Raw genomic sequence first — 26,306 nt, forward strand, 5'->3', positions numbered from 1 at the left:
CCTTCCATGTAATGTCATTGTGGAAGGGATTCTGTGGTCAGGGTAGGAAAGCACTGAAGCCTGCCATGTGATCTGCTGAAAAATGTTATCTTTTCCCTCTTTTCTCTCTTGTCACCCACCAGATGATAAGACAGCCAAGATCCTTTCCCTTGTATTTCCCCATAGAGTATGACCCATAGCAGGTAGACCTTAAATACATGTTTATCAGCTGGCTAAATAAGTTTTAATTTCTTTCAAAGGAGAATTATAGGCACAAAGTACTGAATAGTTCTATTACTTTTCATGCTGGTTGCTATTCAGCGTCCAGAAAGACTGTACTAATTTGCAGAGTCATTAGCAGTGGGTGAATCTACTGGTTTCACCATGTCTTCCCTAGAATTTAATTTTATAACTTTACATTTGTCTCTGCTAAATTAATATGTAGGAAATCATATTTCATTATTGTTTCAATTTGCATTCCTTTAATTACTGAAAAAATATCCTGAGAAGTGGTTTAGAGTTTGTGTGTCCCCTTGCGTGAATTCTCAAATGGCAATATTTAAAAATGGTCTGAGCTGGAGAAGGTTCGTATGAAAGGGCTAAAAATGTTTAGTGTTTTGAGTTGCCTAAACTTTAGTTTATGTATTCATTCATTCAGTCACTTAATGCTGCTTACTGAGCACCTGCTATGTGCCAGGCACTCTTCCAGAGGCTATGCATACCACAAAGAAAAAAATAAGTGAGTAAAGTTAGTGATCTCCACTCCAACCTCCTCATGTAATATGTGTGGTGGCTGAGATCTAGAAAAAAGAGATTAATTACCAAAGTCATTCAGCTTGTTCAGTAGCAGAGCCAACCATTTATTTGAACAGTAATTGTGATTTCATATGTTTTGTATTAGTAGCCTTTTAAGCCTTGGAAATATCCTGGAAATTGCAGTATTGTGATATCTAGACAACACTTCCAAACTGTATCTACATTGAGAAAGCAGAGTCATGATTTTTGATTTAGAAAATATGATCACCCGGTTCTTCAGTCTCATATACAACTCCTTCCTAGAGCTCTTTGCCTCTTACATTTACATTCATTCTTAAATGAGCACACTTATGATTATTTATTTTTTTAAAGATTTTTTTTTGATGTGGACCATTTTTAAAGTCTTTATTGAATTTGTTACAATATTGCTTCTGTTTTATGTTTTGGTTTATTGGCCGTGAGGCATGTGGGATCTTAGCTCCCCAACTAGGGATCGAACCTGCAGCCCCTGCATTGGGAGGCGAAGTCTTAACCACTGGACCACCAGGGAAGTCCCCAGCACACTTATTATTAAAATAGGACTAGAAAACAAAATTACCCCATCTAAGCCGTTTAGACCAACTGTGAACCTTTTTGGACATGTTTTTGGTGAATGGGAAGAAGGTGACATATTTCTCTATCAAATAAAGTAGTCAATTTAGTTTTAATAAGGCAGTTATCTTCAGGTAATAAAAATTCAACTAACTTGCCATAACTATCTTGTTTAAAGTCAATTAAGAGCCTCATATACCTCACTTGCTGGGTAAAATTTACTAGAACTTCAGTTAAGCATTTATTGCTTATTTAATTCAAAATTAAGTTAATCACCACAGTTGGTAACAACCACTGAGTATTAATTAACATTCAGCAAACTATCTTATGAAGTCTAAATTAGATACAGACAGGTCTTGTTTATCCCCATCAGTTTGCAAACACCATTTCCCCACCTCTCTCCCCAAAGGGCCTTTGGTTTTCCCATGGCTTTCCTCTTCTGATTTGTCATCTTCATTTTCATCTGCTTGACACCCAACTTGGGTAAAGGAGGAGAAGAGGTAGGAGTCTATTGTGTTATGGGAACTTCTGACTTGGGGTGCAGCTGAGAAATTTTTCTGTTCTGTTGCATTCCATTCCATTCCGTTGCATTCCATTGCATTCCATTCCTCAAGAATTGTTGAACACATTCTCTGTGTAAGACATTCTTCTGGACACTTAGGAAGATACAGAGGAGGTCATGTTGACATACTTGGTTTTATTTTCTCACCTTAGAAATGAGAGGACTGGATTTAGTGCATTCATTGAACACATATTTTTTGGCCTACAGCTTGTAAGGCACTCAGCTGGGTGTCAGAGATACCCTGATGATTTAGACAAGGTCCTTGCTGTTAAGGAAGACATGTAGTCTAGTATGAGATGAGCAGTAGTGGAAATATTGGATAAGGTGCTCCTGTAGAAACTCTGAGGTCCCTCATTGTTCTATGAGAAAAGGTCTTGTAGTCAAGACAGTTTGGCAGGTTAAACAGAATTAAATGGGTATCTTTACTGTGGGACTTTTCTGAATCTTTAGGAAACTAATGTGCATTGTGACTTCCCGAGAGGTTTGTTCTCAAAGTTTTAGATCCTAGACTCTCTGTATCACCAACTTTCACCCCGCCCCCGGAAGTTTCTTGGTCTTAGTCTATCAATGTGCTTTGGGAAAAGCCACTGTGAGCCATGGATCCTGTCTCTCAGCATCTCAGCCTAGCAGGGGTACTCAGGCATGCACCCTAGTAACCCATACAGGGTTGGAAGTTCTAATTTGTATGAAAGGTGTGCAGAAAAAAGTGGGTGATTTCAGACACAGGGACTTTTGGCTGGGGTTGAAGGTGTGAAATCAGAGCAAACTTTCCTCATAGAGGAGAGTTGGGCTTTCGAGAGAGACACAGTTTGTGTAAGTGGAGAGGTCCGGAGGATTGCTGAAGAGTCATCGGGAACAGAACAATTGTGAAATTCTGACATGGCTGATTTGGTTGAGACACCCCAGCATGTGGATACAACTTAGGTTAATTTTTGTTATAGCCTAAATCTGGAGAGGTAAGAGGCGGCAGATTTTTTGGTGCAGAGCTGTCTGCTCTTGAGGCCTTGTTCCAACGAGTGACTGCCCATCTGCGGGAGGGTTCCCTTCTGTAAGGCATCCTGACACCGTCTGGGGCAGAGCCTCTGCCTTGTGAAGAGGCGTCTCTGCTTCTTCATTGACAGCTTCAGTCTGGCAGGTCCGGTTTCCATTTGCCTCATCACATCCCACACTCTCCACCTTTCCTTCCAACCTAGCGTCCCTTGTTCTGATGAGTCGCCTGTGTCTGCATTTTTCATTCTTATCCGTCTGTATCATCCTCTCCATCTGAGGCAAGCTACCCTTTATATTCTTCCTGACAAGTCATTTACTTCACTTGAATCGTGCTACGAATTTTCTCCTCTCCAGGAGCAACCAGCAGATGGAACATGCTGGATGAAGTGGAGGATAATCTACAGATCTCGTCCTCCATAGCAGGGGAGATTTGCCCTCAGTTTGGGTTCTTTCAGTACCCACCTTGTTAACCATGTCTATACGGAAGGGAGCACAGGCAAAGGAATGGGGAGACCTGGGTTCTATTTCTGGGCACGAGTTTTTCCCCTGTCTGAGCCTCAGTTTATCCATCTGTGAAATGTTAGGTGTAGGCTCAGTGTGCTCTCAGGGTCCTTTCAACTAAACATGTTGAGTGTTAGCATTTGCTAAGTCAAGCATTTGCTGGAGTCAGTCTGGGCTGTTTGATGAGACATATTTTGGAGCCTGGAAATAGGCAATGGGCAGAGCTCTATGTCCGTACATGGGAGGTGTGGTTCTCCTATGCCCAGCCTCCAACTGGATTCATTTTCCTTATATTGCCTGTTACGTTTTAGTCATACCTCCTTCTCCTCTGCCACTCAAGCTTACCAATTCTTTGCCAACACTCTCCCTGCTGTAAATGTTCCTCTCCTGTTGCCCACCTGGATAGCCAGCCCCCCCTTAGATTCCTTTTTCCCTTCTGGCTCTACCCATGGAGAGTGTCCACTCTGGAACCTTCTGAAGACAAATGACTACCATGGTGGGGCAGATTGGGGAATGGCGGTCCTGGCCAGCTGCAGATCTTTTCAGGAGACTATCTGTTCTTCAGAACTGTTTCTCTATTGAACAAGTATTCTTCAATGAATGAGACCAGTCTTGCCTAGAGGGAGCCCACAGTGGCAGTGAGAAGCTTTCTGACGTCTCGTTGACACTTGATGGAAACCATAGTGAGTGAGGAACATTATACATTGGAGAGGAAGGTTTTTTGCTTTCTAGAACTGGGCGATGCACTGTTAGGTCCTCGGCATGGACTCTTAAGCATCTAGGAAAACTAATCACTTGGAAAGCTGAAGCTTGTTTTGCAGACCTTGAAAGGGCAGCCTGCGTGTTTCATTTCACCATCTACCCGGACAGACACTTTAGGGATGAAAATGTCAGCAGGCAGCCTGGCAAGTGACACACCAGAGGCCATAACATGGGCTGGTAGTGCAAATCATCAAGAATGTTGTGTCAGGGAGCACAAGACACAGCATAGGCCCAGAGGTGTCATTCACATGTGGAGTCGCCATTGGTAATGGCAGTGAGGTTTGGTTCTGCTCCAGGAAAGATTTTCCAATTTACCTTGAGAATCCTTTGGCTTCCTCTTCTTTGTATTAAACATAACCCTCACCTCTTGGTCTTTGTGATTAGTTCTGTGGATTTTCCCAGTTATATAGGCCTACTTGAAAAAAATCCAGAAACATTTGAGAACTTTGATCTGTGTAGCGCTTTAAGAGCATGGCCTTTGGAGCTAGGCTGCTTCCTGGCTCTACCATTACTACTTTGATTTGTTACTCAGTCTATTTAGGATTTTGTTGCCTTATCCACAGAATGGGAATAAGAAAATTAACCTGTCTCCTTGTTGTGAGGATCAAGTGAGCTATGTCAGGCCTTTAGAACAGAGCCTGACACATGCCAAGTATCCATTAAATATTGGCTGCTGTTATTATGTGTTATCCTTATAAAGTCAGCAAATTGTGATTTGGAAAAGATATTAGAGATGAATGAGGTTTTGTGGGTTCTTTTTTCTTGTTTTTTTGTTTTTGTTTTTTAAAATAAACTTCATTTTGGAATAGTTTTAAGTTTACAGAATAGTTGTAAAGATTGTACAGAGAATTTCCATACACCCCTTACTCAATTTCTCTCATTTTTGACATCTTACATTAGCATGGTACATTTGTCAAAACTAAGAAACTGACATTGGTACATGGCTATTAACTAAACTATAGACTCTATTTAGATTTCACCAGTTTTTCCAGTAATGTCCTTTCTTTTTTGCAGGATACAACCCAGGATACCACATTGCATTTAGTTGATATCTCCCTTGCCTAGAGTGGCTCTAAAACTTTCATTTTTTTCTAATAGTTAGAGAGGGATTCTTTATAGAAAAGCCTATTACAACAAGTAATGCTGAAGGAATAAACTGGAGCAGCTGTGGATGAAATGGGGCAGGATGTACCCGCCTTTCTTGCCCTTCCCTGCTTTTTCTATTTGAAGAGGCTCTGGTAAAACAGGGCTTAAGTATCACCATAATCCAGTCTCCTTGTTTTCATGGGAGGAGACTGAGACCCCTGAATGGGGAGTGATGATGCTGCGTGAAACTGGAAGCCCAGAGAAGGTCAAAAAAGGATCATGGAAATATCCCAATCTTGTCTCTGTTGTTGAATGGATGAGTGAGCAACAGTCAGGGACTCTGGAAGACCTGGGTTTGGATCCAGGCTCTTACTACTATATGCCTCAGTTGTTCTTATCTGTAAAGTGTGTTCGGCGGTCAGTGATACCTCACCGTACTTAATACTCACAAAGTACCACCATTTTCCTTGTGAAAGTTACATGAGCCCAGATGCTTACTTTTAGTAGAGCCTGAAACGTAGTAGGTTCTCAGTAAATGTTTGAAAAAAAGAAGCTTTGAAAATTAGGAAACTTTATCATTAGAACTGATTTCAAGAAGATGGAGACAGATTGATACAAAACCAAAACTAGTCATTCATAAGGAAATCTGTGACACTCAGAAATGGAACCAGTGTTTGAGTTGCTGATAAGTGGGGTATATACTGTCTGCTTTTATTCTTGGAGGCTTTTATCATATAATACAGCATTATGTTGCAGTCTGACTTTCACACAAATTGGATCCCAAAAGTTCTTATAGGAATTAAAAATACAAACTCGTGGGCAGTATGTGTTTTATAAATTACAGAAAACAGTAGTGTAACGACATGGCATAGTAAGTACAGTTAAGCCTGCTGCAGCCACTGGTACCCAGGATGAGGCGAGCAGGTGTCCGGCGTCGTGCTCAGTGCCAGGAGAGATGGAGGGAGGCCATCTCCAGCGGGGAGGCCGGGTGGAGAAGCTGAAGGCAGTCCAGGCGGTGGCAAAATCCTGGAGAAGTAAACCCTTTGTATATCTTTAAAAGATTTTTTAAATTTAAAATTTTAAAGACTTTACTTGTTAAGAGTAGTTTTAGACTCACAGCAAAAGTGAGAGGAAGGAACAGAGATTTCTCACATGCCGCCTGCCCTCCACACATGCAGAGCCTCCCCCATTATCAACATCTCCTACCAGAGTGGTATGTTTGTTGCCATTGGTGAACCCACGTTGGTACATCATTATCACCCAGAGTCCATAGTTTACATTAGGGTTTACTCTCAATGTGGTACGTTCTGTGGGTTTGGACAAATGTATAGTGACATGTATCCATCATTATATCATACAGATTATTTCACTGCCCTAAACATCCTGTCATCTGCCTATTCATACCTACCTCTCTCCCCAAAACCTGGCAACCACTGATCTTTTTATTGTCTCCACATATATCCTTTTTATTCAGCCATTTATGGTTGTGTCGAATGGGACCAACTGACTTTTGGAACCTAACCTCCATTACTTTCCCTCACTCTTGCTTCATCAGAACGTTTTCTCAGTCTGGATTGCTGTTTTCTGCCATCATCACCTGTTTGAATCCAAATTGATCTTCAAAGTCAGCACTTCGTCCATAAAACAGGCCTTGATTTCCACCCTTTGCCCCTAAGCAGGACATAATCCCTTCATCTTCTGATCTCCCATGGCCCTTTATCTGGACTGCATGCAGGGCACTGAGCACTTTTTACCTTCTATTGTAGTTATCTGTGTTTCTATCTTGTTTGGGGTCTTTAACTTCTTTAGGACATTCATTCCCGATCCTCTGGAATCTGGCAGACGTATAGCAAACACTTGTCGAATGGATGGACGGATGCATGGATGGATGGATGGACAGGTTTGACATTGCCCATAGTACTCTTAAACTTAATTCCTTTAGAGTAGGATTTTAAGTTGCTAATCTCTACATCCCCCCAGTATCAGTACTGAGAAGGTGCACCTTTATTCATTCGTTCATTCATTCATTCATTCCACAATAGACTTTCAGTCACTACTTCAGGGTTGAAGCAGTGAATGGTCCATTTGTTGATAGTCTGCATAGAGAATATTCTTTGGGATATGTTTTTATTCTTGTAAGGTTTATCTGGAATTTTTTTTTTCTTTTGACACAGAAGAACCAAGCAAGAAATGTTTTGTTTCATCTACATGTGTTATTGGTGTACAAAGCAAATGCTCTCTCATTCCTTCAGCTGGCTTGGTAGTAAAGAGAGATCACTGGACTTAGAAAGGCACCAGGGTATCTGGAAGTCCCTTACTGACTTCCTTAGGAATAAGTCCTCATCCCAGTTTTTTTAAAGATGGTGCCAGGATGCCACAGTGCTCATGGTTGGGCTTCCTTGCTAATGTCTCTACTTTTATTTTTTTAATATAGTGACAGGATGCATACTGCTGAGGTGGTAAATGGAAAAAGAAGTGCAGTGGAGTTAACTGTCTGTTTCTTGGGGCCTTCTGTATTAGTCACAGGAGGAGGTGTCAGACATGGCCAGATGAGAGAGCCAGCTGACTGAAGTTCACGTCATATCGAAATCAGAGTGGCAACATTGGGAGGACTTTGATGATGCTGAACTGCGGACGCTTAAGGTTCTGAGTGGTTAGGGATGAAAGGATCCAAACGTCATCTAGTGTCATGGTTCTCAGACTCAAAGGAACACTAGAGTCATCCTGGAGGGTTTGCTGGACCCCATCCCAGAGCTTCTGATGCAGTAGATCATGAATTTGTACTTCCGACAAGCTCACGGGTTGTGCCAGTGCTGATGAGAACCACTGACCTAGTCCAACTGCTAGTCTGTTGGTTTTTTATAGATGGGGAAATGAGATGCAGAGGTATGTGGAAAGGACTTGCCTAGAGTCACACAGCTGTCAGGAGTGAGGCTGGAGTGAAAACCACGAATCCTGGTTTGAAGTCATTTCCATACTGTCACCAGAGACTGTCCAGGAGCAATATTATTTTTAGTTCTACTGCAGGGTGATGGTTTGGTTTCACCAGCTTTGCCTGATCTAGTCACAGATTTATTTTTCATGGCCTTCCATTTAGTTGTCTCCACCTACATATTCTTATTCAGTTAATCCACATTTTTGGCTACTGCTGTGCACTGGGAATTGCACTTGAACCCGAGGTGGTGTAGCATTGTGGTAGTCTGAAAACATGGGCTTCAATTAGTCTGACCTTGAGTAAATTACTTTTTCATTTTCTCATCTGAAAATGAGAACAGTAACACTTCCTAGGACTGTAGGTAGAGTGCTGAGCATGTACCCGGCCTTCACTATGTGAATGGTAGCTTTTGTTGCCATCATTATTACTAAAGATGGTAAGATGTGGTCCCTACCCTCTCATGCATAGGTGGCTTCCTAAACTCTACAATTGAGAGGAAGTGGGAAGTAGTGGAACAAACACATGGCTTGGAATTAGGAGAGCTGAGTTCAAGTCCCAGCTTTGCCACTTACTAGCTGTGTGGTCTTGGGCAAGTCACTTGACCTCTCTGAACTATAATTTGTAGCAGGTAGACTTAGTTTATATAATAGAAGAGCATAATGAGCAAGAACAAGGACAGAAATCGGGAAAAGGTGGAAATCTGTCTGCCAGGTGCAAGTTGTGGGTTGATGGGGAATGCTTCTTGTTGAGGAAGAGGCCAGCAGAAGGAGCTGGGTGACGTGAGGCTTGGTGTTGGAAGGGGCAGCAGGCCTGGGGCTGGTCCAGTGCTGGTGGACGGGGCCAGCCAGCCCAGAGAGGGGCTTGCCTGCAACCCCGAAGAGATGTCCTCACTCCCATGTCAGGGACCCCCACCAGTGGAGAGCCCCCAGGACTGGCAGGGAGGGGGCTGCCAGCATTGGAGCATGGCCAGAGTCATGGCCTCTGCTTTGGACTAGGGCCTGGAGGTGCACTCATGGTTCTGCACTCTGGACCAGCACAGGATGAAAGACAATGCAGTGATCAGAACCCAGGATTGACCTTGACACCTTGGTTTCTGGGCTTATTTAGCAGCAAATAGATTAGATTAGAGAGGTACTGGATTTGATTGCTCTGTCTTTCATGATTGGTCCAGGAGCTGGGAGAGGCCTGGCTAGAAGTGGGGGTGGTCCTGGGGAAGATAAAGATGAGGTCTCCCACAAGCCTCAGTTTCCTTATCTGTAAAATGGGAGTGATGGTGATTATGCTGATATCCTCCATTCTGTCTGGATTAAGAATGAAAGTACTTGTCTGTGGGAAGACACTTCATGGTTATGAAATACCAGAGACCTGTATGGTGTTCGTATTATAGGGGAGCCCCAAAGAGCTGCAGAAGCATGAGAGATGGGGAGATGGAGCTGCTACAGGAATCTGGGAAGTCATTGCAGAGGAGGACAGGGATGCTGAGAGGATGGGAGTATGTGTGTGAGGACTTTGTAGGATTTAAGCATCTACGAGAATGTTGCTTGCCCTGGGCTGATTCGGTACACTTTTCTTTTCACATCCATGGAGCTTTCGGCTCAGGTGGGCCTGGGGGCTCCGATGGGGTGGACACTGCAGCACCCTCAGTTCACACGGGTGAGGAAAGCGAGGCTCTTGTGGTCTCACTTCGACAGGGGTGTCAGGGCGGTGGATGGTGCTCTCAGGGTGTCCAGGCTCTCTTGTGGCTCCATAGCCAGTCTGTACTTGGAGAGACCTCAGGGATTCTGCTCATTTCACAGATGGGGGGAGTGATCCACGATGGGAAGTCTGTCCCCCGTTGAGTGCACCACATGCCCATGGGAAGGGCCTCCGTGCCCCTCACAGCCCCCTCCCCTCATGCTCCTCCTTCCCCTGGCAGGTTCCCCTCGCGCCATACTCCACGTAGCCCGACGCCCCATATCTTGCCTTCTCCACCCATCTCGGTTGGTTTCTCTTCTCTGCTGCCTGGGACTACTCCGAGCTCCTGGCTACTTGCCTCCCACGTGCTTTTCCAAGGTCTTGGAATCTCTCTTTCTTCAGATCTTCACTCAGGACAGTATGGTATCATTCTTCCATTGTTTGGCTCCGACCCACTGCATCAAACCGCTCTTCCTTGGTTGGAATTAAACTCTAGGTGATCATTTACCTCTTTGGTTCCCTCAACTATGGGTCACACTGTTGGTGAGTCAGAGTGAGAATCCATCAGGCGTTTTGCTTGGTGTCAAAGGAGAGTCGTCGCTGACGTGTGGAGCAGAGGACGCGTGTGGACCCCGTGTCCACCGTCTGCCATTCCCGGGACGGGGTTGAAAAGATGAATAAGGTACCCTTTCGGCCGTCTGCGAGGTTGTGGTCGACACAGGAAACAGACATGCAAACCAGATTGGGGCAGCGGGCGAAGCAGCGCTGGGTGTGTGTGTGTGTATAAGACACAGAGGAAGCGTCCTGGCAGCTGAGTGATGGAGAGAGCCCGTCAGGGTTGCAGATCAGTGACTCTGCAGACATGCAGAAATGTTTGGCCACCAAAAAAGAGAAAGAGAGACATTTGCGAGCGTTGATGTGGGCCCTACGGAGCCACAGTCCTCCCCATTCCCTGTTAACCTTGGCAGCGTGCTCACCCCAGGGCTTTTGAGTTTGCCATCCTTGAGGGCTGTGCAGAATCTTCCACAGCGGCCTCGTCTTGCATTGCCTCCCTCTCTGGCTCATCCGTGAACTTCTGCCAGGCAGCCCTCTGTGCAGCCCTGCGATCTCCTCCCGGGCTCCTGCCCCAGCGCTGCAGCTCATTTCCTGCCTTGGCTCCAGGGCTCCTGGAGGCTGGGAGGGCTGGCCAGACTGATCTCCTTCCCCTGGCTTCCCCTGTGATTCCGGAGCCCCTGCCCTTCTGGGGTGCCCATATCTTGGACACACTTGTTTGCCCAACACATGCTCTGCACTTCTAAATTCCTCCCTTGCTCTCATATTTCCATTTAAAGCTGTTGTGAGTAGGTCCTAATGTCTCCCACCAACACCCTTCCTTTTGGTTTACTGGAGCCCCATTTCTCATCCTGCTGGGAAGCCAGTCTTGAATGGGACTTTAGCACAGCCTCTTCTCTCCTCCAAGATCATGACCTCCTGCTAGAGAAGGGACCAGCCCTTCTTGGCCCTGTCTTACCTCATCCTCCTTGTTCCCCTCGTGTGAGGCATTCTTCTTCTTCCTCCTCGTCCACTCAGCCTCCTGCCTTGGGTCCGCTGGACAGAATGGCACCTGTTCCTTTGCCTGGCATCTGTGCCTGACACTCAGAAGTAACTTGTGAAGCAACACAGAGGGTTAGTTGGGTCTGCTTTTAGGAGGAAGTCAGAATGGCCTTTGACAATGCCTGGGACAATAGGAACGTGTTGGTTTGATTTCCCAATTAATTTTATTTCTAGGCACAAATACATGCACAGCCTTGTCAGGAGAAAATGAAGGAGAATCGTTTTGTGAGTGGAACTGAGTGGAAGACACTCACCTACCAGTTTTCTCCCTGGTCTGCCTGGGCTTCTGCGATCCCCATCTCTGCTTTAGGGCAGGCATTTCTCCTCCAGCTTCCCAGCTGGCCTCTGCCTTCCCGCTCACCGTCTCCCATGGCCTGTGGGTAAAATCCTTCCCTGGGCACACCTCTGCTCTGCCATCGTCTGACCTTGCCTCGGTCCTAGAAGTGTCTCCTGCCAACCCCTGCCAGTCACATTCTGTGCTTCAGCTACCGCAAGTGTGTTATTGGTCACCCCGTCTCACACGCCTGTGTCTTTGCACGTGCTTTCCTCTTGGACTTGGGCCCTTTGTTTCTATTTGGTGAACAACTTGCTCATCCCTCAAAAGGTAGTACAGATGTCTCCTTCTCTCAAACCTCCTCTCAATCCCTCAGGAAGAATTGTGAAAGCTTAAAACAAGGCCAACTTTTATAAGTATTGCTCTGAGAGCAGTACATGCTCAAAATATTTCAAATATATAGAACCAAATAAAGGAGGAAATGAGACTCACTCATAAATCCATGATTTAGATTCAAACACCCTTTTGTTTTTAATATTATTGAGTAGTGCTTTTCATTACTTTCCTGTGCATTTGACTGACTTCACGTCTTAACAGTATATATAGTTTTGTATGTTACCATTTCACCAAACAGTAGAGCCTGGGCACCTTTTTATGGCGTTAGGTGTTCTTGATACATGTAATTTTTGATGACTGAATATTATTCTATCATAAGAATATACCATAATTGTTAATTTTTTTTTTTGGTAGCTGACATTTGAATTTCTAATTTTTCATCATTGTAAATAGCACTGTGATGAACATCCTTTTTACCAAATGCTTTATCTGCACCTCTGATTATTTTCCAAGGTAGATTACTTGGACATGAGATTGCTTGCCCAAAATACAAGAACTTTTTTTTCACCCTTAATTTCAAAGTAATCCATTGTCTCTGAAGAAAATAAGGAACATATGGAAAAGCACAGAGAAGAAAATAAAAAACTACCTGTAGCCACTTTGCGATAACCAATGTGAAATTTGTGTATCGTATCTGCGCATCTCGCTCTCTTTCTAGCCCAGGTATCGGCAAGCATTTTCTGTAAAGAGCTGGATGGTAAATATATCAGGCTTTGTAGGCCTCCTACAGTCCATGTCACATCTTCTCCTCCTCCTCCTCGTCCCCCTCCCCCTCCTTCTTTTTCCCTTTAAAAAATATAAAAACCACTACTGGCTAGAATGCTTACAGTTCTAGCCTCCAAAGTGGGGCCCTGCCATACATACTACTTTGTGTTGCTCTCCTCCACAAGGTAACTACCTCCTCACTGCTCCTTACGGTTTTCTGTTTCAGGTATTATTAACGACTTCTTGCTGGAATGCCCAGGACACCTTGGCTCTGCCTCAGACGTAGAACTAAAGCATTTTTTATTGCGACTGTTTGCTGAGATGTCTCTTTTCCACATCTTATTCATCTCTGTCTTGCCGGCCCCAGCACAGGGTGGAGTGGTAATTAGTTGATGCTCAGCAAATTCGTGTGTGAGTTTACCCCTTCCAAATGCCTCTATTCAGAACACTGCTATTCAAGATTTATTTCTCGGGCCAGTCGCATCAGTATTACCTGGGACTTGTTAAAAATGGAGACTCTCAGCCCCACCTCCGAATCTGCATCTTAACAAGTTCCTGCAATGATGTGTGTGTATCATAAGGTTTGAGAAGCATCACTCTAGTGCTCACCTGCGCTCTTCTGGGCATATGTTTATTCACACACAGCCCTTCCCCGTTTTTTCCATTGGTAGGAACCTCCTGGGGGTGGACCATGGGTCTGCACTGATTCGGACTGGCTGGGTTGTCCAACACAGTTTGTTTCACAGCTGCCATCTCGCCTACTAGAGCCTGTGTGGCTGCCGTTGCTTTTGGCTGGGGGGTGGATGTGATGGTGGAAGGAGTGGGCCTTTAACTAGTACCTGTTGTGTGCCAGGCCCCGTGCCAAGATCTTTACACACATTTTCCCAAGGCTGAGGCGTGATGACCTCAGCTGGAGAGGACATAGGGATCTTTAAGGTCTATGATTCTTCTTTTTTTCCCCCTTGAATTCTTTTTTTTTTTTGCGGTACGCGGGCCTCTCACTGTTGTGGCCTCTCCTGTTGCGGAGCACAGGCTCCGGACGTGCAGCCTCAGCGGCCATGGCTCATGGGCCCAGCCGCTCCGCGGCATGTGGGATCTTCCCGCACCGGGGCACGAACGCGTGTCCCCTGCATTGGCAGGCGGACTCTCAACCACTGCGCCACCAGGGAAGCCCGAATTCTTTTTTTTAAAATTGAAATATAGTTGATTTACAATATTGTGATAGTTTCAGGTGTAGAGCATAGTGATTCAGTATTTTTGCAGATTATATTCCATTAGAGTTTATTACAAGGTAATGGGTACCCTTCCCTGTACAGTAAATCCTTATTGTTTATCTATTTTATTTATAGTAGTTTATGCCTGTTAATTGCATACCCCTAATTTGTCCTTGCCCACTAAGGCCAGTGATTCTTAACCTTCAGAATCAGCCAGAGAATTTAAAAAATATTTACATGCCCAGCTGCCACTCCAGTCGTGAATCAGAATTTCTGAGAGCTAGCCTGGTCCCGAGTACTTAGAGGAAAATTCCCTAATTTTTGCCAGGCTTCCCTGGTTAACAAACCAGCAGTCTAAGCCAGTATCCAGTTGTGCAGATGAGGAAAGTGAGCCTCAAAGAGATCACTGAGCCTCCGGGATCCCCTAGGGTTTAGTCCGAAGCCAGGACTGGATCCCGTGTCTTCTACCCGAGGACACAGCCCCTGAGCTGCTGATGGGTGGGAAGTAAACTGGGTGAAGAGGAGACAGACGTGTCCCAGGGCGGCGAGTGGCTCGGCAGCCTGGCTGTAGAGGCCAGACGTGGTCACGTGCTGCTCTTCCCTTTCGTCCCTACCTTTGCCCTCCTTCCTGGTGCCGGCGTTAGGGGCTGTGATTGGAGAGGCTTGAGGACCGTCCACAGTTCCAAGTGGCCGAGACAGCTGCTGAGGCATCTGATGTCTTTCACTCCTTGGAGGGGTGGGTGGACAGCACCCTTCAAGGCAGTAGCTCAAGAATCTGTGTTCCCCCTAACTTTTCACGGTCCTCTCGGTGCCAGAGTTTTAATGAGAAGTGTGGTCAGCCCTTGCTTCCAGTCCTGCCAACCAGTGGCAAACAGAATGGGATGTTGGTTGAGGTTTTGCAAAGACCTCCTATGGAAGGGGATACGGGCATCATGGAGAGGTCAGGGGTGCGATCGGCACTCTGATTATGCGGCAGGCCGGAATGGGAAGCAGGAATAGAACTAATTACCAGGATAGCTGCTCTTGATTGAGTGCTCACTGTGCTGGGCACTCTGCCTGAGTTATATTTCTATTACTCCTTTAACAGCCATGAGAGGCCTGGGTTTTTTTGTTTGTTTGTTTGTTTTTTGCGGTACGCGGGCCTCTCACTGTTGTGGCCTCTCCCGTTGCGGAGCACAGGCTCCGGACGCGCAGGCTCAGCGGCCATGGCTCACGGGCCCAGCCGCTCCATCGCATGTGGGATCCTCCCAGACCGGGTCACGAACCCGTGTCCCCTGCATCGGCAGGCGGACTCTCAACCACTGAGCCACCAGGGAAGCCCGAAGCCTGGGGTTTGATGCCTTCTCCCAAGTGGCAGGCTGGAAGGTGAACCCAGTTCTGCTTGATTTCCAAGTCCACGCTCTTAGTTGTCACATGACACTGCTTCTGCAGCTGGTCCTGTGCTAACCCCCTCTCACCTGCTGCTCCTTGGGATTTAACCAGGAAGCCCATGGAGATAGATTGAACTCAATATGTAAGAATACATGGTAAAAGATATCAAAAAATGAGCGAGGAAAGACTTCTAGTCGTTGGAAGTGTTCAAGGACAGCCTCTTGGCGGGAGACTGTCAGATGGGGATTGGACTGGCCTAGATGTTGTAAATCTAATTGGAGGATCTAGTCATAAAACAATAAAAAGTACATTATGTGAAAATGTATAGATTGATCACTGAGAGGTGGTGAATTTTTGATTTTATGTGGCATACTTCCAGCTGCGAGAGCTGTGCTGTGGTGGTTTGCTGAGTGCCTCCAATGCACCACGACTGTCAGGCTCTGGGGTGTCCTGGGTGTGAGGACCTGCCCACAGGGAGCTCCCCATCCAGTAGGGGTGGGAGGACACGCTCCCTTGAAAAGATAAACTGCCCAAGAGCAGATAGTGTGGGGAAAGCGGACAAGCGTGGGCCCCATAGGCTTAGAGGAAGGGGTGGGTTCTATGAGCAGGGAATTGTACTGTTCTGTGAACAGTATTGGGCTTGAACTGGGCTTATGAGGATGCTTAGACTCCCTAGGATGGAGCTCACTGTATGCTGAGAAGGCAGGTCGGGCCCTGCTGTGGAGGGCCTCGGCTGATAAGAAATTGAAGAATGAGTCTCTCGGGCTTCTTCCGAAAGTTATAAGGATCTGTTAAACTCTTATTTTGCAAAGTAGTGGAGAAAGAGCAGGGGTGTCTTATCTAATTCCATTAGCACTTTGCTGTGTGGCCATTGTGGCTGGAGCGAGCAAAGCCCACCTCTAAGCATGAGCAGGGGTGAGCTCGAAGGAGAGGTCGGGCAGGGACCTGTCAGGAAGAGGGAGCTGTGTAGGTAAAGGTGTGGGTGAGACTTGGTTACCTCTGTGGCCTTGAGGTGTGTAAGGGTCCCACATCTCTTTGCTCTCCTTGATCTTGACCTGGATTCAGTGCCTTGGTGTGTGGTGCCAGAAAGAGCTGGGAAATTCCCAGTACTTTGGTCTCCGTCTCTCTGTCTGGTATCTTCTAGTAATTGAAAGCTGAAGAAGCTCTTGGAAAAGTTCCTTTTCATCTCTGTTTTTTTCCCCTTTTCTTCAGCATGAAACAGATTCCACTGTGTATTACTAACCTATCAGGTGCTGTATCTTCCTCCCACCACTTCCAGCTGGGAGAACTGAAGTGTGTTGTAGCATCTGTTAGAGTGGTCCAGGGATGCTGGCGCATGGGAGATGTGCACTGCTGCCCGTGAGGAGGCTGGGAGTCAGGAAGTGGATGGCTTGGTTTCTGCTGTGTCAGTACTTGTTCAATTATTTGCTTGTCCTTGGCCTCCTATTAGGCTGAATATTTTGAGGGCAGCCTCCCTGTGTTTTCAGCTCTGTATCCAGGCACTTAACACAGCATAGTGCCTACATGAATTAATTGCCCAGTACATTTTTGCCAGAGGTATGAATGAAGGACTTCCCTCATCTGCCTTCATATACTTATGCCCAATGTAAGTTACTTCTCACCTCCAGTTGCAATATAAGACCGTTAAGGATGGGTGAGGGAATGCCTGGGAAGTCCCTTTAAATTCATAGGCTGGAAAGTTTTGAAGAATTCATGGAAAATTCTCATGGCGGTATCTGGGTAGCTGGTAGCCAGGTGGACACTTGCTAATATGTAGCAAACTTACAAACATGGGCCAGGACTTGCAAGGCGCAGCTATATTTAAGTAGCTAATCTCAGTCCCAACCTTGGTTCTGACTTCAGGATGCCCAGATAAAGGGCCAGGAATGTCCATGTGCCTACAAGAAGGGTTGGGGTAAGAGGAACTGATCAGTGGATGTGATATGGGGAGAACTGTCCTCAGGCTGTATTTTTTTTAGTTGAACACCAAACTCTAGATTTCTTTTTTGTACAGGATAGCAAAGCAGTGTCCCTAAATCATGGGGTTGCCACATGTAATGGGGAAACTGGTGCATCCAGTAGCTGAGTTGTATCTTAGATCTTTGTTTCATGACAAGGTCACGATCCAGTCTTACCTGAAGCCTCCCCTCCCCTGTGCCTCTTCTCTTTCCCAAGCAGAGGAAATTTGGCATCACCCCTGTCAAGTTTATGGGGACAGTTTTGGGTGGATATGCAGGGAAAATTAGCAGATGGACACAGAACTGCAGAAGGCAGGCCTCCCTATGCAGGAGAGACATGTGCCAGGCAGAGCTGCTGTTCCAGGCCACTCACCCTAGAAGCCTGACTGTATTTGGAGGGTCTCAGGGTCTCAGGTGGACGATGCTGAGATACGAGACAAGGGCATGAAGCTGGAGCTGCTATCTCCCTTAGGCTTGTGGCGATGGAGCTCAGATTTGTAGGTTTTTGGTGGCTCATGCTGGGTGATCCTTTCCTACGTAAAGCAAGGACCCTGTGGAGTGCCAAACCCTGGGAGATAAAAGCTGAGCCAGGGCCCACGTTCTGAAAGGCTCTAAATGCTGAGGTGGTGACAGCTAAGGTGTTGGACGGTATGAGAGGGAGCCCTTTAAACACTGGCACAGGTGCAATGTGGAATTTTGGAAGTTCCTAAAATCCATGAGTTTTGCTCTGAGCTCTGAGAAAGGTTCATACATGGTCACTGCCCTATCTCCTTAGCCCCTTTTGCAGAGATGCCTTCTTTTCCTATTTCTTTTGGTGGCACAGGGAGAAAAGGCTTGGGTTTTAGAGCTAGAGAAGCCTGGTTTTGAGTTTGTGCCCACTCTACAGCTCCGTGACCTTGGGAAGGTGGTTTCTCTTCTCTGAGCTCCAGGTTCTTTTATCTGTAAAACTGGGGGAAAGCATCTTACCCTGCTGGGTGGTTGCAGGAATGGGAGAGAAAGTCTATCAGGAGTGCCGTGTGCTCTAAATTCTGCTTGTGCTCCCCGTTGGCTCCCTGAGGTCAAGGTTCGGGTCTGACTCATCCCTACCCTCCCTGTTAGCACTGAGCACATGCCTGGTACATAGGGGGTGCCCAGTAAATTGGTCTTAAGTGACCAAAAAAAAAGTGATTGGGCTGATGGCTGGCATTCCCCTGGCCTCAGAAACCGGAGAGAAATAAAAATGGTTTAGGAATGGAGTGTCAGGCCAGCAGGTTCCTATTTCCTCATTTGGGGTGTAGGCTGGGATTGCCCGGAGCCACAGTTCCTTGAGACTTGCCACCTCGGGCCTAAATCTGCTTCCTTTAATTACCTCCTTTCCAGGGAACAGGAGTCCTTGTTGTCTGCCCAGAAGCAGCTAATTATAGCTCCAACCTCCAGGCCCTGGTGAGCTTCTAGGCCACAGGACTGCACAGGCTGAGCTGTCTGTTGATTTTAGGGTTTCCTCAGGGATTCTTTACATTTTCAAGTTTGCATTGAGGTTTACTTTTTATTTTGAAGCCAGTGAAGAAAATTGAGCATAGAGTGTTCAAAATTTTATAGGAAGATGTTAGGAGAGAGTTAAAGAGCTTGGGGAGAGAAGGGGAGAGGGAAGTTTTTAAAAGGGGGCAAAGTGACTTAAAAAGGGGACTGGCTGTACATTTAGTATCTCCGCGAGAGTGTCCTTTTGTAATGTTTTCCCAAGAAGTCCCCTCCACATTTGACCTCTATGACCTCTGGGTTGTGCTATTTGGAGCAATTACTTTTTCCTTTGAAATATTATTTTTATTATTTTTAAAAATCTTAAATGTTGTTCAAATAAATACTCATAGTAAAAATACAATAAAATACTACAGAAACATTTATTAAAAAACCCCAAAAAACCAAGAAAAAGAATTTATTGTCCCATCTCTCCCTACCCCAGTCCCTTCCCCACTTGTAACCAGTTTTTGTTTTTAATTCTTCTAGTGGTTATTATCATATCTCTGAAGAGTATGCTTATATCTTTAGTTTTTAAGTTATTAGTTTTAGGTGTTTGACTTTTGTCTTTTGTGATAGGCAAGGACTAACTCACATACACGCTGGCACCTCCCATCCCCCTTCCCAATTTTTGACAGTTGGATCATTTCTTTTACTCTCTCTGGGTTAGTTTCCTTTATAAATTTATATAATGTGCATTCATCTCCATTCCTTGCCATATCAACTTTTGGCAGTATCTTTACCCACCATTTTGTAAGATGAAGATGTTGAGGTTTCTCTGTACCTTCTCCCACTTTTACTCTTAAAATTTGTCAGTTATGTTTTATATTACCTTTTGCATCTCCAGCTTTTATAACAGATATATGTCTACATGCACTTTTATACAGTTTTGTAGCCATCACTGAGTCTTCTGTGCTGTGTCTGTGGATTGATTTCAAAAACTGAAAACAATCAACAACATTTACATTGTGATTTCTAGGTAAATATTGCTCAATACCGGGCTAAGTCATGTGCTGTGGTTTCATTTCCGTTTCTAGGCTTCTGAGGTCACCACCTTTAAGCCACTCACAGGGGACTGAACTTTCCCTTAGTTAGCATCAAAATCTAATAGATCCTTCTAATTCTCCTCTAGTTGTTTAAAATCATTCCAGGTTGTTTGTTTTATTTCTACACTGAGACTCTTGCTTTTTTGTTGTTGTTGTTAATATTCTTGAATTTTGAGGGTTGTATTTTTTTGATTGGGCAAAGAAAATTAAGTATTTTCTACCATATCCTATATATCTTCTGTCTTTCTAACTGCTCTCCCGCCTGCTTGGAGTCTATTCTGCATTTCTTCTTGAAGTTCCATCAACTTTTTCTTTTCTTTTGTACTGGTTTCTCCAAATTTGCGTCATGATTTCTCATGCAGTCTTTTGTTTTTTCTGGAGTTTCTGATTGCCTTCTATTTAAACCCCTATGTCTTTATCATAGCTTCAGATATTTCCAGGCTGTCATGGAGGAGTCATGAGTCATGCCATTAGCTGTTAGTCATCATCATTATTATTCAAAAGAAGGTATGTTTTTAAAATATTATCCACTAGTACTTTCTTATTCTTACTAGGCAGTTTTATTTGCTCTTTTCTTTTCTCCAATGAGTATTCATAGACACTTTCAGGTTATTTTATAATTCTCATTTTTATTTTATTTTTGGCTGCGCCACGTGGCATGTGGGATCTTAGTTCCCTGACTAGGGATTGAACCTGTGCCCCTTGCAGTGGAAGCATGGTGTCTTAACCACTGGACCACCAGGGAAGTCCCATATAATTGTCATATTTTTAATGACCACTTATATTCCATTGGGTAGATGTACTGTTTTTAAATTTAGCCATTTACATATTTTTGGACATGGATTATTGCCAATTACCTGCTTTTCTAAATAACACTGTTATGAACATTTTAACGCATAAGGTCTTTTTCATTAGTTTGTCTTATGAGTGCTTAGTAGGGAAAGATAACTGGGGAACCTGTGTCATCATCTTTGAGGACATATTCCAGTGACTATGCTCGTGTTGGGTTCTAATAGAGTTCACCTGGCATTTATTAAGAAACTTTTTTCTTTTTTGGGAAAAAGAGCAGTAGGAAGCAGGAGAGAAGTACCACCTCTGAATCAGCACGTTGAGTCTTCTTGGCAGCTTTAGGAAGATTTAGTGTGATTTATTGCAAACCTGATACTGCTTAGAAATCCACTGAGTATCGTATCAGCCTCTTTAGGTGAGTCCTCTGGGGTCAGCTGTGGCTCTGTGACTTGTGCCCATGATGCTGTTATCACCCAAAAACTTCATGTGATAATTTTCTTGGCCAAGTATTATTCAGCCTGATCCCCTGCAACTGGATTATCTCCCTTATTCACTGGAATTGTCTCTCAGTGACTGTTGGAAAAATAAGAATCCATTTCCAAAATCAGAGGTACTCCCATTAAGAATATTCTACAAGATCTACAGCTGCTTCTTCACAAAGTTTATAAGGAAGGGATTTGAAGAATGGCAGGATTATTAGAATAAAGGAACCACTGTGAAGAAATCCACAGTCACGGGAAGCCTAAATTTTGATGTATTGATGAGACTGTCTTATTCTTTTATTCTCACCCTATAGCATGCCTTACTCTAAAACTTCATCAGTTTGGCAGCATTTACTCTATGGTATTTACAAAGTCTGTGTGACATAATTACATGAACATGCGACCCTTGTTTTTGAAAAGCTTTACAATTCATTGACAACACTGATCACATGCTAAAGGACATATACCCAGTTACACTACGGAAAAATTCTGGGCTTAATGAGTTACAGTCTAATTATTTTGGATAGTGGGTGATAATATTATATTGAAGGTGATGATGAGACACACAGATCCAGAATATCACAGCTTGGAGAGGATCTGCTCCAACAGTCCCATTTTAATATGAGAGAAAGGGGACCCAGAGGGGAGGAGGACTCACTCAAGGTCATATAAATGGTTAGTAGCAGAACCAAGTTTAGACTCCATACCCCCTCACTTCTAGTCTGTTGGTCTTTTCTTATACCATCTCTTGTAATTTAAAACAGCTGCAATTTTATTTCTAGGTGTGTAAACTGTAGTTCGTGGGGTTGAAAATTAGAGAAATATTCCATCATCTACAGAGATGCAGGATATTTAACAATGGAGAGAATACATCTGCCTGGAATGGAATCAGCAAGAATTTAAGCTCTGAGACACAAGGAATCGTTTCTGAGATGAGGGAACGTGGTGGTCAAGCCAGGGTTGTATCTTAGGATATAACTGGAGCCATGCTGTTGTTAACTGATCTTTGGGGAACCTGGGGGTTTGTTCTTGGCTAAGACACTTCCATTCTCTAGAACACAGATTCCACGTCTGTAAAGTAAGAGAGTTGCACTTTATGGGCTGGGCTTTGTAGACATTTTTAGCTCTGAGCTCTGTGAGCCCATGATTCTGTGTTATGACCGATGTTCAAGATGACTTGGGGGAAAAAAAGAGATCTTGCTGAATCACTACCAGCATCACCTGCTTTGGTCTGGCTGGGAAGTAGGTCAGAGCTTGGCAGACATGAAAATGTGGTCGTTTGCAGCTGTGAGCTCAGCCTGGGCCTCTCTCGTAGACACTGGCCACAGGAAGGATCTGATGCACGGAGGTGGAGAAGGGCGTATTTGTGGCCCTAGGGCTGCAGGAGATGGGGGTGACTGATAGGAGGAGACATTTAGGGGTGGGCGGGGGTTGAAGGAAGCACAGCTGGTGACTGGTAGAGAAAGGGAACTGACATTTATTGACTGCTTATCTTGTGTGGAGCACCGGCAAATTTTTTTTTTTTTTTTACACCCCTCCCCAGCATGCTGGGGAGTAGGTGTCATCATTTGGCTTTTAAGGATGACGAGATTGAGGCTTGGAGAGGTTTAGTTGTCCACTGTTAGGCTGCTGGTAAGGGAGGGTGGAGGGAGTCAATATTGGGTCTGACTCCAAATCCTCTTTTCTTTTCACAGTCAAGTGCACCCTGCTCTGTTCTAGGTGCTGGGATATAGTGATGAAGGAGACAGACAAAGTCCATGGCCTTGGATTGCTGGCAGCCTAGCGAGTGAGACAGACAACAGACAAGTAAACAGATCCATGCTTTCAGAAAGTGAAAAGTGCTACACAGGAGAATACAGAAGCTTTAGGACCCAGCGAGCGACAGAGTTGTATGTTGTGTTTTCAAATCCTAGTCCATAAAATTGTGCCTTAAGGAGATGTGCTTACCCAAGGGAACCCGACAGCTCTGGATTGAGGTTCTTGAGGTTAGAATTCGGTCGTGGCCGATGTGACTCAGCTGTGTTACGTGGCGAAGTCACCTCCCATCACTAACATTGGAGAAAGTAATCCCTGTTTTTCCTACTTCACTGGATGATGAGGGAGGAGGAAGTGAATCAATTTGATGTAAAAGGTGTTTAAAACCCTAATACGTTATAAAAATATCAGGAGCTGCTTTTAACAGCTTTGGTTAGCTTTTAAAGGGTAACTTCTTATGTTTATTCACTGCCCTTTGTGTACTTTGAGGAATGGTGTGCCCTTTGGTCATCTCTGTATTCCTAGAAGGAGGTCAAGAATGAGGACGCCCGTGCAGTCTCAGGAGAGTCTGGATTGGATTTGTCAGAACTGGGGGCCATTGGAGGCATGGAGCAGAGAGCTGGCCTCTCTGTTGTGTCGTTGGGGGGTAAGGATGGACTGGAGGGCCAGCAGCTGGGGTCAGGGGGGTGGACTGGGCAGCTGGGGGAGGCGGGAGTCAAACTGTGCCTGACTCCAAAGCTTCACACAGCAGGGCTGTTGGGCAGCAAGTACTTACTGAAAGCCTACTATGTGCCAAGTCCTGGCTGAGGAGGGAGAACCATCGGAGACATTGTGAATCACTTGGGCATTTGCTACGAGTTTGCCCTGTGGGGCGTGTTCTGGATGCTGAGGAATCAAGTGCTTCTGATTCTCAAGGAGCATCCTAGCCAGTAATTAATACCTGTCCTGCTCCAAAAAGTATGTAAATCAATGTTTAGTTTAGAGGTGCGTTGTCCCTACAGACAGAGGTGATATTTATATGTGTATAATCCCCTGTGCTGAAGGGGCACAAGCTCTGCCACAGGGAATCTTTTTGTTGCTGGATTGCGGGGAGGTTTGAGGGGTCCTAAGGGAGGGATTGGGAAAACTGAGGTGGTGTGAGGACATTTGGGGGCCTCGAAACAGAAGCTGGGCAAGGACATATTTAAATATTTTAGCAATCTGTATCACCACATCTCTGTGTGCTGTGAATATCAGCTTTGCACGTGGTTATTCAATTATCTTTTAGTGTCATCATTGTAATAATTGATGTGCATACGACGCACAGAGGAAGGAATGATTAGAATGGCTCCCTGGGGTCAGTGAGGCTTGAGTTGGGTTTTATAATATGAATAGGAGTTTGGTAAAAAACTTCCTAGGAAAAAAGGGAGGAGCTGGATAAGAGCACCAGTGTATGTAAGCGCAGAGGACATGCCTGAATGGTTGAAGGGCTTAAGGGATTTTATGCCCAGGTCACTGTGAGCATAGCAGTGCCATTGAAAGAGCAGGGAAGAAAGGAGGAAGAGCGCCACGTCTATTTTATCCTTCCCACGAGGGAAAGGAAAAGATCCAGGGGCAGGGGGTGTGTCAGGCAATTTTTATTTTTATTTAAGATGCAGTGGTTCCTCCTTATCCGCAGGGGATATGTTCCAAGACCCCCGGTGAATGCCTGAAACAGTGGATAGTGCTGAGCCCTTTATATACTACTTTTTTTCCTACACATACATACATATCTATGATAAAGTTTAGTTTATAAATTAGGCCAATAAAAGATTAACAATAACAATAATAAAATAGAACAGTTATAACAATATGCTGTAATAAAAGTTATGTGAATGTGGTCTCTCTCTCAAAATATCTTGTATAAATTTAATGCCTTTTCCATCTTAACTAAGTACCTATCATGTACTGTAGCCGTAACTTTTGCAGTTTGAGGTGCGACAGCAAAACTAGCATGGATGTCATTTTCCTTCTTCACAATTTCATGGATTCGTTCTTCCCGTATGTAGATCTTAGCAACCTCAGCATACGATTTTTTTTTTTTTTTCCTTATTAAGTGGAGAACTTTTCACCTTTTATTGCCAGCATCACTACACTTGCGCTTTGGGCCTTTGTGACGTAAAAGAAGGATGATTTGAACACAAACGCTGATACCGAGCCGGTAGATTCGATAACGAAGCCGGCTACTAAGTGACTAAGAGGCGCGGGATATGCTGGACGAAGGGATAATTCACTCTGGGGGCGACCGAGCAAGATGGCTTGAGATTTCAGGAATGGCCCTCAATTTAAAACCTATGAATTGTTCATTTCTGGAATTTTCCATGTAATATTTTTGGACCGCATTGACCTCGGGTAACTGAAACTGCAGATAAGGCGGGGAGGACTGTAATAGCTGCCCTGGGCCAGGTGTTACGCTGTTTTCAAGCATTGTCTCTAATCTCCCAGTAACCCTGGGAGGTAGGGATTTTTATCCTTCCCCACTTCACGGGTTAAGAAGTCAAAACTCTGCATGTAACTGTCACAGTGTCATGCAGTGGCAGGAACAGGATCTGAACTTGGATTTGTCTGACTGCAGAGCCTGAACGGTCCCCCCCTGCACTGTGTCACCACTGTGTCCCATGAACTCGTAGTGACGTCTGCGAGGAATGGGTGCTTCTCTTGTAACTTAGAACAAAACTGGGGGCAGCAGTGTTCTCATCTGCAGAATGGGGATCGGAGTCCCTACTCCAAACATGGGCAGTGCTCGGGGAAGAGAGAGCCTCGGTCGTGCCTCCCAGTCCCCTCAGCCTGACACCACGGGGGTGATGCTTCAGTCTGCCTCTCCTGCCGTCCCTGAAACTTGGACTTGACTTCACCTCTCCTGAGACCACCTCCTGATGCTGACAGGGAGTATACTGATCTCACGGACACTGTGTATTTCTGGTCTTGTGAAAGGGCTTTCTCAGAGCAAATCAGTTACTTGGTTCCTCATTAAGATTTGGCCTCTCTTGTCACTTGACTTTAGGGAGAGAATGTGCTGGTTGTGCGCCCTTCATATTTCTTACTGTCCATTAATGTTTGTGTTCTCTCCCCCAACAATAAAAACAAGGAGGACAAACAAAACCAACTGAGAGTCAGTGTAGCGTGGAGGGGAAGAACACAGGCGTTGAGCCAGCACAGGCGTTGAGCCAGATGGCCTAGATTCAGTTCCCAGCCCCACCACTATCTACCTCTGTGTCTACCCGTGCCTCAGTTTTCTTATCTGTAAAATGGGAATAATGATAATGGTACATACTTCATAGGGCTTGTTGGGAAGGTTATATGAGTTAATATCGGTAACAGGCTTAGAAAATTACCAGGCACATAACAAGTGTTTGTTAATCAACAACAGCAATA

At 45.0% G+C, this 26,306-nt stretch overlaps 1 protein-coding gene across 4 annotated transcripts in view; it reads left to right on the forward strand.

The window, feature by feature from the left end:
* Positions 1-26,306, forward strand: part of LPP (LIM domain containing preferred translocation partner in lipoma) — a 698,762-nt gene that overhangs the window by 15,857 nt on the left and 656,599 nt on the right. The window contains exon 2 of one of the 4 annotated variants that reach the window (XM_081235262.1): positions 22,878-23,047. The exons of the other annotated variants lie outside the window; for them this stretch is intronic. The gene's annotated coding sequence lies outside the window, so the exon portion shown is untranslated. The remainder of the gene's footprint in view (positions 1-22,877; positions 23,048-26,306) is intronic. 4 annotated transcript variants of the gene reach the window in all.

The sequence above is a fragment of the Mesoplodon bidens genome (assembly GCF_964165515.1).
Source record: "Mesoplodon bidens genome assembly, chromosome: 5".
Taxonomy (NCBI): Eukaryota; Metazoa; Chordata; class Mammalia; order Artiodactyla; family Ziphiidae; genus Mesoplodon; species Mesoplodon bidens.